This window comes from Mus pahari, chromosome X, assembly GCF_900095145.1.
Source record: "Mus pahari chromosome X, PAHARI_EIJ_v1.1, whole genome shotgun sequence".
NCBI classification, from domain to species: domain Eukaryota; kingdom Metazoa; phylum Chordata; class Mammalia; order Rodentia; family Muridae; genus Mus; species Mus pahari.
This window is the reverse complement of record NC_034613.1, coordinates 123,493,037-123,502,860: the sequence shown is the minus strand read 5'-3', so window position 1 is coordinate 123,502,860 and position 9,824 is coordinate 123,493,037.

Sequence of the window (9,824 nt, the reverse complement as noted above, 5' to 3'; positions counted from 1 at the left end):
AATATTGGGTAAGAGCATGAACTGCAATCTCCCTGACTTCATTAGTCAGGAACTGTAAAACTGTAGACAAGTTTTTCATTTAATCATTTATCTTGTTTTCCTCATCCCTAAACTTTGTTTAATTGTGACATTTAGTTCATTAAAATGAGAATAAGTGAGTTAATACATATTCAAAACACTTAGCATAATGCTTATTATAATGCATTATTACCTATGATTGTATCTAGTATCTATTATTAGCTACATTGCCTAATACCGAAAATTATACTGGGTGTTGGAAAATGCAAGCTGTTATTAGTTACAGTAATTTCTAGGTCATTTAGAATCAGGTTCAAGCCCCATATTTTGGAAATACAAATAAATGGATATAACTATATCCATAGATTGAAAGAATTATTATTCCTTTATTCTGTATATCATTCAAAATAATATACAGATTTACATAATCCCTTCTAAGGTCCCAGTGGCAATCTTTCTACAAACATAAAAATTAGCCCCATATTGGCACAGAAATATATAATAATCCCTATAGCCAAAACAGTTTTGAGAAGGAAAACAGAGGTGGTGGCATTGTTGTCACTGATTTTTAAATTATATTACAAAGAAATGCTAATCAAGAGTTGTGTTCTAGCATAAAATGAAACAGAAGAGAGGAACACAGTGAGAAGTTCAGAAATAAATTCAAATAGAAAAATCACTTTTGTTGGAACACAATCCAGGAATAAACTTACATAATTTTCCCTGTACTGTTTCTTCCTAAAAAACCTCCTGTATACCCTCTTGTTCTCTTTCAAATTTATTACCTCTTTTTTCTTAATTATTGTTATAATATATACATATATGTAAATGAGGTAGAAGCTAATTCCTCATTGCTAAAGACATATTCTTCAGACAGGAGTCCTAGGGGTTTCTGGGTTGGAACTGACCTCAATGTATCTATCCTGAGTACTAGCTTTCATGGTATCAAATGGCATCTTGAAGATTTCCAAAGGAGGGAAGCAACCAACAATAAATACTTTTCAGCTATGACATCTATAAAGTAACCAATATGATACAATAAACCAAAGAGTGCAGTAGTAGCATGCATAATGTAGCAGTAACTAACAGTATTTTAATTGGAATTAAGACACTCAACAGGAGGGAAACAACAACTCATGATAGTGAAGTCATGGATCTCAGAGACATAAAGACATAGACTCAGTGATAGTGAAGTCATGGATCTCAGAGACATAAAGACATANTGATAGTGAAGTCATGGATCTCAGAGACATAAAGACATAGACTCAGTGATAGTGAAGTCATGGATCTCAGAGACATAAAGACATAAGACTCAGTGATAGTGAAGTCATGGATATCAGAAAAAACTATAACTACCACTTTACTAACTAGCACAATCTACAACTACATTCTAAGTATTTGTACTTAGACTCACAGATATGTGTTTATCTGTGATATACTTTTGCTCCTATCAAGGAAAGTTTTCTTTGCCATAGACCTGATTTCTTTATATGTCACCAAATATTGGGTGCTGGTATTTAGTTAAAAACAGAAAATAGATTAATACATATAATAAGCTAGGCTGTTTTGAAAATATTTATCTATTTATTATGTCACCCTGAACGAATGTTTAGAGGACAAATTACAGAGTTGATTCTCTCTTTCCATTTTTGTAGGTTCCAGGGACAGAATTCAAGTCATCATCAGGATTGGCAACAGAGCCTTTAACCAGATAAGCCACCTCACGTACCCTCAACTAGATTTAGGCAAGGACCAAATAACTAAATGGACCTGACAGCATATACAAACAACAACAAGAAGAACAAACAAACAAACAAACAAAAAACGATTCTACTGAGTAACAACCCAAATGTAAGATTAGAAGCTATAAATCCACTGGGGGAAAATCTCCTAGACATTGGCCTTTGTGATAAGTGTTTTGTACAGCACATTCAAAACTCTGGCCATGAATATTAAGGTTCTAGGGAGGCATGTGTTTGACTTCTCCATGTTCAGTGAGGTGTGTATGTGTTGCCTACAGCAATAGGGACTTACCATCAGTTTGTGGAGATGCATCAATATCCTTAACAGTATCCTGGGTTGTTTAGGAGTTCCCATGAAAACCCCTTGACCTGTTTAGATGTAACCCATTACTGTTATTGGACATTGCATTTCGTGTTAAGAGATGACAAGTTGAGGCTCTATCTTCCCAACTGTTTGGCAATTTTTATCAAGAGTACCTTCATATATGTATAGGTTTTAGGAAGACTCTACTATATTAGGTTTCTATATGACCCCTCAAATGATTTTTAGTTTCAGCTGTCATTTCACTTATTCCTTACCCTACCTCCACTTCCTCATAGTGTTTTTGATCCCTGCATTCAAACACTCCCCATTCATCCATAACTGTCATTAACTATTTCCCCATCCTAATAGTCTTGTATTAGACAGTATTCTATACAATTCCAAAAGAGAAACAAGATACAAACCATTTTATCTATAAGAGTTATCTTTCTACTATGGGAATAACCAAATAATATCTGATTTAAGATAAGATTCATTATATGAGATGGAACTAATATCCAATGATGCTTGGATAGCCAAGAACCTGAGACTAAATAGGCCTGTCACCTAGAGGACAACCAAATACTACTCTTCTGCTAAAGGAATATAGCAATACAATTACTTTTAAGGATATTCTGTACTCATATTTAAGTTCCTTGCTTAGCCATCATGAGAGAAGTTCCCCCATGCAGCAAATGGGAACAAATATAAGGAGCCACAGTCAGATACTATGCAGATTTTGGAACAAGGGATGCCTCCATCAAATTGCTTCCCTCAAGGCTCAGAAAAGTCTGTGGAAGAGGAGGGATTAGTGGAAGAGCCAGAGGAGATATGAGACACCAAGAAATCAAGGCCTTCTAGATACAAAAGTGTTGGCACACATGAACTCACAGATACTGTGACAGTATTCACAGGGCTTGCACAGTTCTACACAATATAGAGTTCTAGAGATGAAAGGAGAAGTGAGCATATGCTACCTACCACCCCTAACCCAGAAGGGATCTCTAGTTCATAACTGCTTGCAAATGAAACCTTAGTGGTTTTCTCCAAGGGAGTCTTAGTGGAGAAACAAAGCACTCCTATGTCTAGCGGTAGTTGGCCAACGGGGGAAAAAACCCTTCAATAGCATCTTAGGAGGTTCTTTGTCTGATAATATTGAGTCTGTGCTTGCTTTTTAACCTTATAAGTCTTTTCTTTGCATATATATTATGGCTTCTGCTTTTAGGTTTTTAATGGGATTCCTGTGTGTGTGAACAAGGGGTTCTCTGCTTTTATATGTGTTTCTTGTGTTTTTCCTTTGGCTCTTTTTCTTGTTTGGTTGTTTTGGTTTATTTATTTATTTTATTATATTATAATGAGAAATAAATAGGAGGTGAATCTGGTTGGGAGGGTAGGTGAGGAGAAGCTGGTAGGAGTAGAAAGAGGGGAAACTATAATCAGAATATATTGTATGGAGAAAAAACTATTTTCAATTAAAAAAAACCCTGTCAGACCACAAAAACTAGAAATATATCAATGAGGACTACATCAATCTGAAAAGATTGTGTACAGTAAAGAAGACAATTAAAAAAATATTTTCAAAACCATCCAATAGGTAAGGGTTTAGTGTCCAGAATTTGAAAAGGAGTCTCACAAATCAATAGTACAAAAACAAATAATTCAATTTCGAATGGACAAAAGACATCTTTTAAAAGTAGACAGAGAAATGTGGCTGGCAAAAGCACTTGCTGCCCCAACCTTACAGCCTAAAATGTACTTACCACATAGGTGACTGCTTTTAGGTATAAAACCTGGTCCAGACAAACTGTGGAAAAAGCATCCCCTGAAAATACACCTCCAAGTGTCAGCTGTTAGAGAGAGCAAGGAAGCATAATAGTGGATACAGGGGCAAGAAATGGGAGTGGGTGGGCAGGGGAGCAGGGTGGGGGGAGGGTATAGGGGACATTCGGGATAGCATTTGAAATGTAAATGAAGAAAATATCTAATAAAATAAGTATATAAAAAAAGAAGTGTCACTTTAAACAGTCCAGATCACTTACTTTAAAATGATAAATCCTTAAGCATCTCAGGTTATGTCCGAGAATCCTAACCTATAAACAGTCAGCTAGCAGTTCCTGCACTCTCTCTGTGTGCTCCCTTACAATCTGTTTCTCAGTGCTCTGGAAGGAACATGACAAAGCCACATATCCGGAGTCATGTCAAATGCCCAATGTAGTATGGCAAATCTGTAATCCTAGGACTCCCATGGTGAGATAGGAGACAAACAGGAGAATTGCTTAGAAGGTTGCAGTCTGGCTATCTCAATACCACAATGAAACAGCAGAAACAAGAGAGGTGTCACCTCAGTAGGATGGACAGAGAGAACTGATTCCTGAACAATGTTTTGTGACCTCCAGATAGCAGCTGGAGCACATGTTCTTCATCCTGCCTTGTATCTCTCATCACACACAGACAACAATAAATATAAAGACATCAAATTGCTAGCTCATATATTAAAAGACCCTCAATGCAACTCACTATCAGGGAAATGCCAAACAGAACACCTATGATCTATCCCATGTACCTGTGAGCACGGGCATTATCAACAAGGGAAGACATGAAAACTGCTGCTAAGGAAATAGGAATGTACAAAAGTTAAGGGAAGCCGTGTGAAATTTTCTAAAGAAATGCAAAGGCACATGGCTCAGGATTCCCTCTTTCATCAATATACCCTAAATAAGTGAGCTCACCCAGGAAAGATATTTAACTCATGCTTACTGCAGATTACCCACATTAGCCAAGATATGGAAGCAGCTTATATGTATCTCTTGATGGATGACTGGGTAAACTGATATATCTGAAAAAGCTGTGAAGTTAGTATGCTGACATAAGCCAGATGCAAAACAAAAGCTAGCACATGATCATACATGCCCAAACTAAAAGAATTAGATATATAGTGATACAGAATAATAGTGGTTATGAGGAGGGTTGGTGACAAATTGTATTTATGAAGGTCTGAAGACAGAAAGTAACATGCATACACACACACACTTAACAATTTATAATTCTAGAATACAACACAAAGACTATAAATGATAAAATTATAATGTATTTGTCCTTCATATTTTAGCTGCCTATCCTACAAAATTAAAAACTAAGTAACTTTCTGGGTCACTGATTAAGAGCACTGGAGGACTCAGGTTGGGGTTCCAGCAACAACAGAATATAATTGCAATTCCAGAGGAAAGGGATCTTCTGCCCTCTTCTGGCCTCCATGGGTACTGCATGCATGTGGTGAATTACCTACATAGAGGCAAAACATCCATACAGGCAAAATAAAATAAAATTCCTAGGCAAATGGATGGAATGAGAAAATATCATNCTGAGCGAGGTAAACCAATCACAAAAGAACACACATGGTATGCAGTCACTGATAAGTGGATATTAGCCCAAAGGCTCCAGATACCCAAGATACAATTCACAGACCACATGAAGCTCAAGAAGAAGGAAGACAAAAGTGTAGATGCTCTGATCCTTCTTAGAAGGGGAAATAAAATACTCACAGGAGGAAATATGGAGAGAAAGTGTGGAGCAGAGACTGAAGGAAAGGCCATTCAAAGACTGCCCTGCCTGGGGATCCATCCCATATACAGTACCCAAACCCAAACACTATTGTAGATGCCAAGAAGAGCTTGCTGACAGGACCCTGATACAGCTGTCGACTGGGAGGCTCTGCCAGTGCCTGATAAATTCAGAGGTGGATGTTCTCAGCCAACCATTGGACTGAGCACAAGGTCCCCAATGGAGGAGCTAGAGAAAAGACAAAGGAGCTGAAAGACCTTGCAGCCTCATAGAAAGAACAACAATATCAACCAACCAAACCTCCCAGAGCTCCCAGGGATTAAGTCATCAACTAAGGAGTACACGTGGCTCCAGCTGCATATGTAGCAGAGGATGGCCTTGTCATGCAGCAATGGGAAGAGACGTCCTTGGTCCTATGAAGGCACAATAGATGCTCCATTGTAGGGGAATAGAGGGTGGGAAGGTGGGAGTGGATGGGTGGGCGTTAGAACGCTTTCATAGAAGCAGAGGGAGGGAGGATGGGGTAGGGGTTGCTGGGATGGGAAGAAACCGGGGGAAGGGGATAACATTTGAAATGTAAATAAAATATCTAGCGAAAGAAAGAAAGAGAGAAAGAAAGAAAGAAAGAAAGAAAGAAAGAAAGAAAGAAACCAATCATTAAAAACAGAAGTAATGCAAGAAGCAGATATATTCATTTGTTTTCAAATAATAACTACTATCTATATCTATCTCTATATTACTATTTTATTTGTGTTCTGATAGGGTCTTGTATCCCAAGTTGGACTTGAATTGCCTTACTTCCTTTTTTCTATTTATTTATTTTTATTGGATATTTTACTTACTTACACTTCAAATGTTCTATCCTTTCCTGGTTTCCCCTCTGGAAATCTCCTATCCCATCCCCCTTCACCCTTCTTCTAAGAGGGTTCTCTGCCACCCACCCACTCCAGCCTCCCCACCATGGAATTCCCCTAGGGGCATTGAGCCTTCACAGGACTAAGGGCCCCTCCTCCCATTGATGCCTGACAAGGCCATCCTCTGCTGTATATGCAGCTGGAGCCATAGGTCCTTCCATGTGTAAGCTTTGGTTGGTTTAATCCCTGGGAGCTCTGGGTGGGGGGGTCTGGTTGGTTGATATTGTAGTTCTTCCTATGGGGTTCCAAATCTCTTTAGCTCCTTCATTCCTTTCTCTAACTCCTCCATTGTGAACCAAATGCTCAGTCCAATGGTTGACTGTGAGCATACACTTCTGTACATGTCAGGCTTTGGCAGAGCTTCTCAGGAGACAGCTATACCAGGATCCTGTCAGCACTCACTTCTTGGCATCCTCAATAGAGTCTGCATTTGGTGACTGTATATGGGACGGATTCCCCAGGTGGGGCAGTCTCTGGATGTCCTTTCCTTCAGTCTCTGTTCCACACTTTGTCTCCTTATTTCCCCTCCTGTGAGTATTTTTTTCTCCCTTCTAAGGACTGAAATATCCACACTTTGATCTTTTTCTTGAGCTTCAGTTGGTCTGTGAATGGTATCTTGAGTATTTGGAGCTTTTGGGCTAATATCTACTTATCAGTGAGTACATACCATGTATTTTCTTTTGTGACTGGGTTACCTCACTCAGGATGATATTTTCTAGTTCCAACCATTTGCCTAAGAATTTCATGAACTCATTGTTTTTAATAGCTGAGTAGTACTCCATTGTGTAAATGTACCACATTTTCTGTATCCATTCCTCTGTCGAGGGGCATCTGGGTTCTTTCCAGCTTCTGGCTATTATAAATAAGGCTGCTATGAACATAGTGGAGCATGTGTCCTTATTACATATTGGAGCATCTTCTGGCTATATGCCCAGGGGCGATTGGTGAGTCCTCAGTTAGTACTGTGTCTAGTTTTCTGAGGAACCACCAGACTGATTTCCAGAGTGGTTGTACCAGCTTGGAATCCCACCAGCAATGGAGGAGTGTTCCTCTTTCTCCACATCCACACCAGCATCTGCTGTCACCTGAACTTTTGATCTTAGCCATTCTGACTGATGTGAGGTAGAATCTCAGGGTTGTTTTGATTTGCATTTCCCTGATGACTAAGGGTGTTGGACATTTCTTTAGGTGCTTCTTGTTCATTGATATGTCTCAGAAATCTTTGTTTAGCTCTGTACCCCATTTTTTTTTATCAGGGCTATTTGTTTCTGATAATACACCTTTTGCCTCCTAAGTGCTAAGATTACAGCATACATCACATGCTGGCTTTAAATGGTACTCTGAAGAAAACACAGGACTTCAGGTAAGTGAGGAAAATACTATATCAAGTAAACTATATCCTTAGTCTTAATGTACATGCATGTGTGCACATGTGTGTGTCTGTGTATCTGCATGCTTAATTGCTATAACAAAACAGTTAAAAGTGAGTACTTCATAGAACATACTTTATTGCTTACAGCTACAGCATCTGAACCTCCAAAATGAAGAATTCTCACCTACTTGACCTTAGGTGAAGCAACCCTTGGTTGTGTCACAACATAGCAGAGAAACATAGGTAAGCAGTTGATTGAAGGAGCTGTGTAGAAAGCCAGGAATTCAGGATTGAGTGGTTGAGCTTGCCCCTTTGTAAGGACAACTTAACTCCATGTGGAGTAAGTCACTACTCAAGAACAGGATTGATGTCCTTTGAGGGTTACACTTCACTTGTGCTGATCTAATCATTTTGCCCCAGAACACTTTCTTTTTTCTTTTTTTTTTCTCACTTTTCCTTTTTTTCTCATTTGATCAATTTTTTTATTTTAAAAAGGAATATTCATTCCCAGTTCCCTTTTCTCCCTCTCATCCTTCTTGATCTTGTTCCCTCTTAATTCATGTCCTTGTTTTCTTTAAATGTTATATTTAGTCCATTTAGTGCTGTGTATACATAGTCCATATAGTGTTACCTGTATTTATATTAGAGCTGACCACTGGATATTGGGTAGCCAATAGGGGTGGCTTGTCCCTGAGGGAGACTATTTCTCCTACTCCTACCATTCCTTAATTTTATCCACAGTTTTAAAGAGACTCCATCACCTCTCAACAATGTCACACTGACAGCCAACCTTCCAGTCCATGACAGCCCATGAGATAAACATATCAGCTCTGTTAATTATCATCTTTCTAAACTCCATTTTGTTTTAGAATGAACTTGCTTCTTATAACATGCTCGTATTCACACGTGGAGGCCCCTGTGTTACAAGCATCCTTGAAACAGAACAGATTCATAATTTTTTCTTTTCTTTTTGAGATTATAATACTAATACATCACACCTCTCTTCACTTTCCTCCTTCCCAAACCTCCTGTATACTCATCCTTGCTATCTTTCAAATGCATGGCTTCTGTTAAAGATTTTCACATTGCTATTACATAAAAATCTAGCGAACACCACAGCAATAGTGAAGTAATGGATCTTGGAGGAGAACATCCAACTACTGTACTAGACCGATATAATTTGTTAACTACATTCGAAATATTTGTCCTTAGACCAAGACTTAAGAAATCTTCTCTTTCCAACCTATGGGGAGCATTAGAGAAAACCACAAAAATGCTGAATTGTGGAACCCATTAAAAAATGCATAAATCCACAAAATAAATCTCATACCTAAGGTTAAGGGAATATTACAGAAGAGGGGGAGGAAAGATTGCAAAAGCCAGAGGATCAGGAAGTTTGATGTGCAACTGTCCCTCCTAGTAACATCAAATGCTACACCAGCATGGCTGCCTAACATGAGCTGGAAAAGGCTGACACCAAAAGACATGATAAAGTGGATGGGGACAGTCCATGAGGCCTTGATCCTATACAAAGAACAATAGGCAACTAAAGAATGCTGAGAAGAATGCTGCTTTACTAGACCAGTATCATTTCTTAACTACATTCGAAATATTTGTCTTTAGACCAAGACTTAAGAAACGTCTTGGAAGAACTAGTCTGCCCCAGGAAACAGCACAAGAATTGGTTGTTCAATTAGCAATGGTCAGCCCTGAAAACACCCTTTTTTAATTTTTAGACTGATCATGTTTCTTTTAGGAACATACATGTATATGCACATACTCATGATTACATTTTGCTATGTTTATGTTGACAATTTCATACACAAATTCTGTATTTACATCATTTACATCCCACTTCTTCCTGTCCAACTCCTCCCATGTTCGACCCCGGTCCCTCTCATATTCGTGACTCTCTC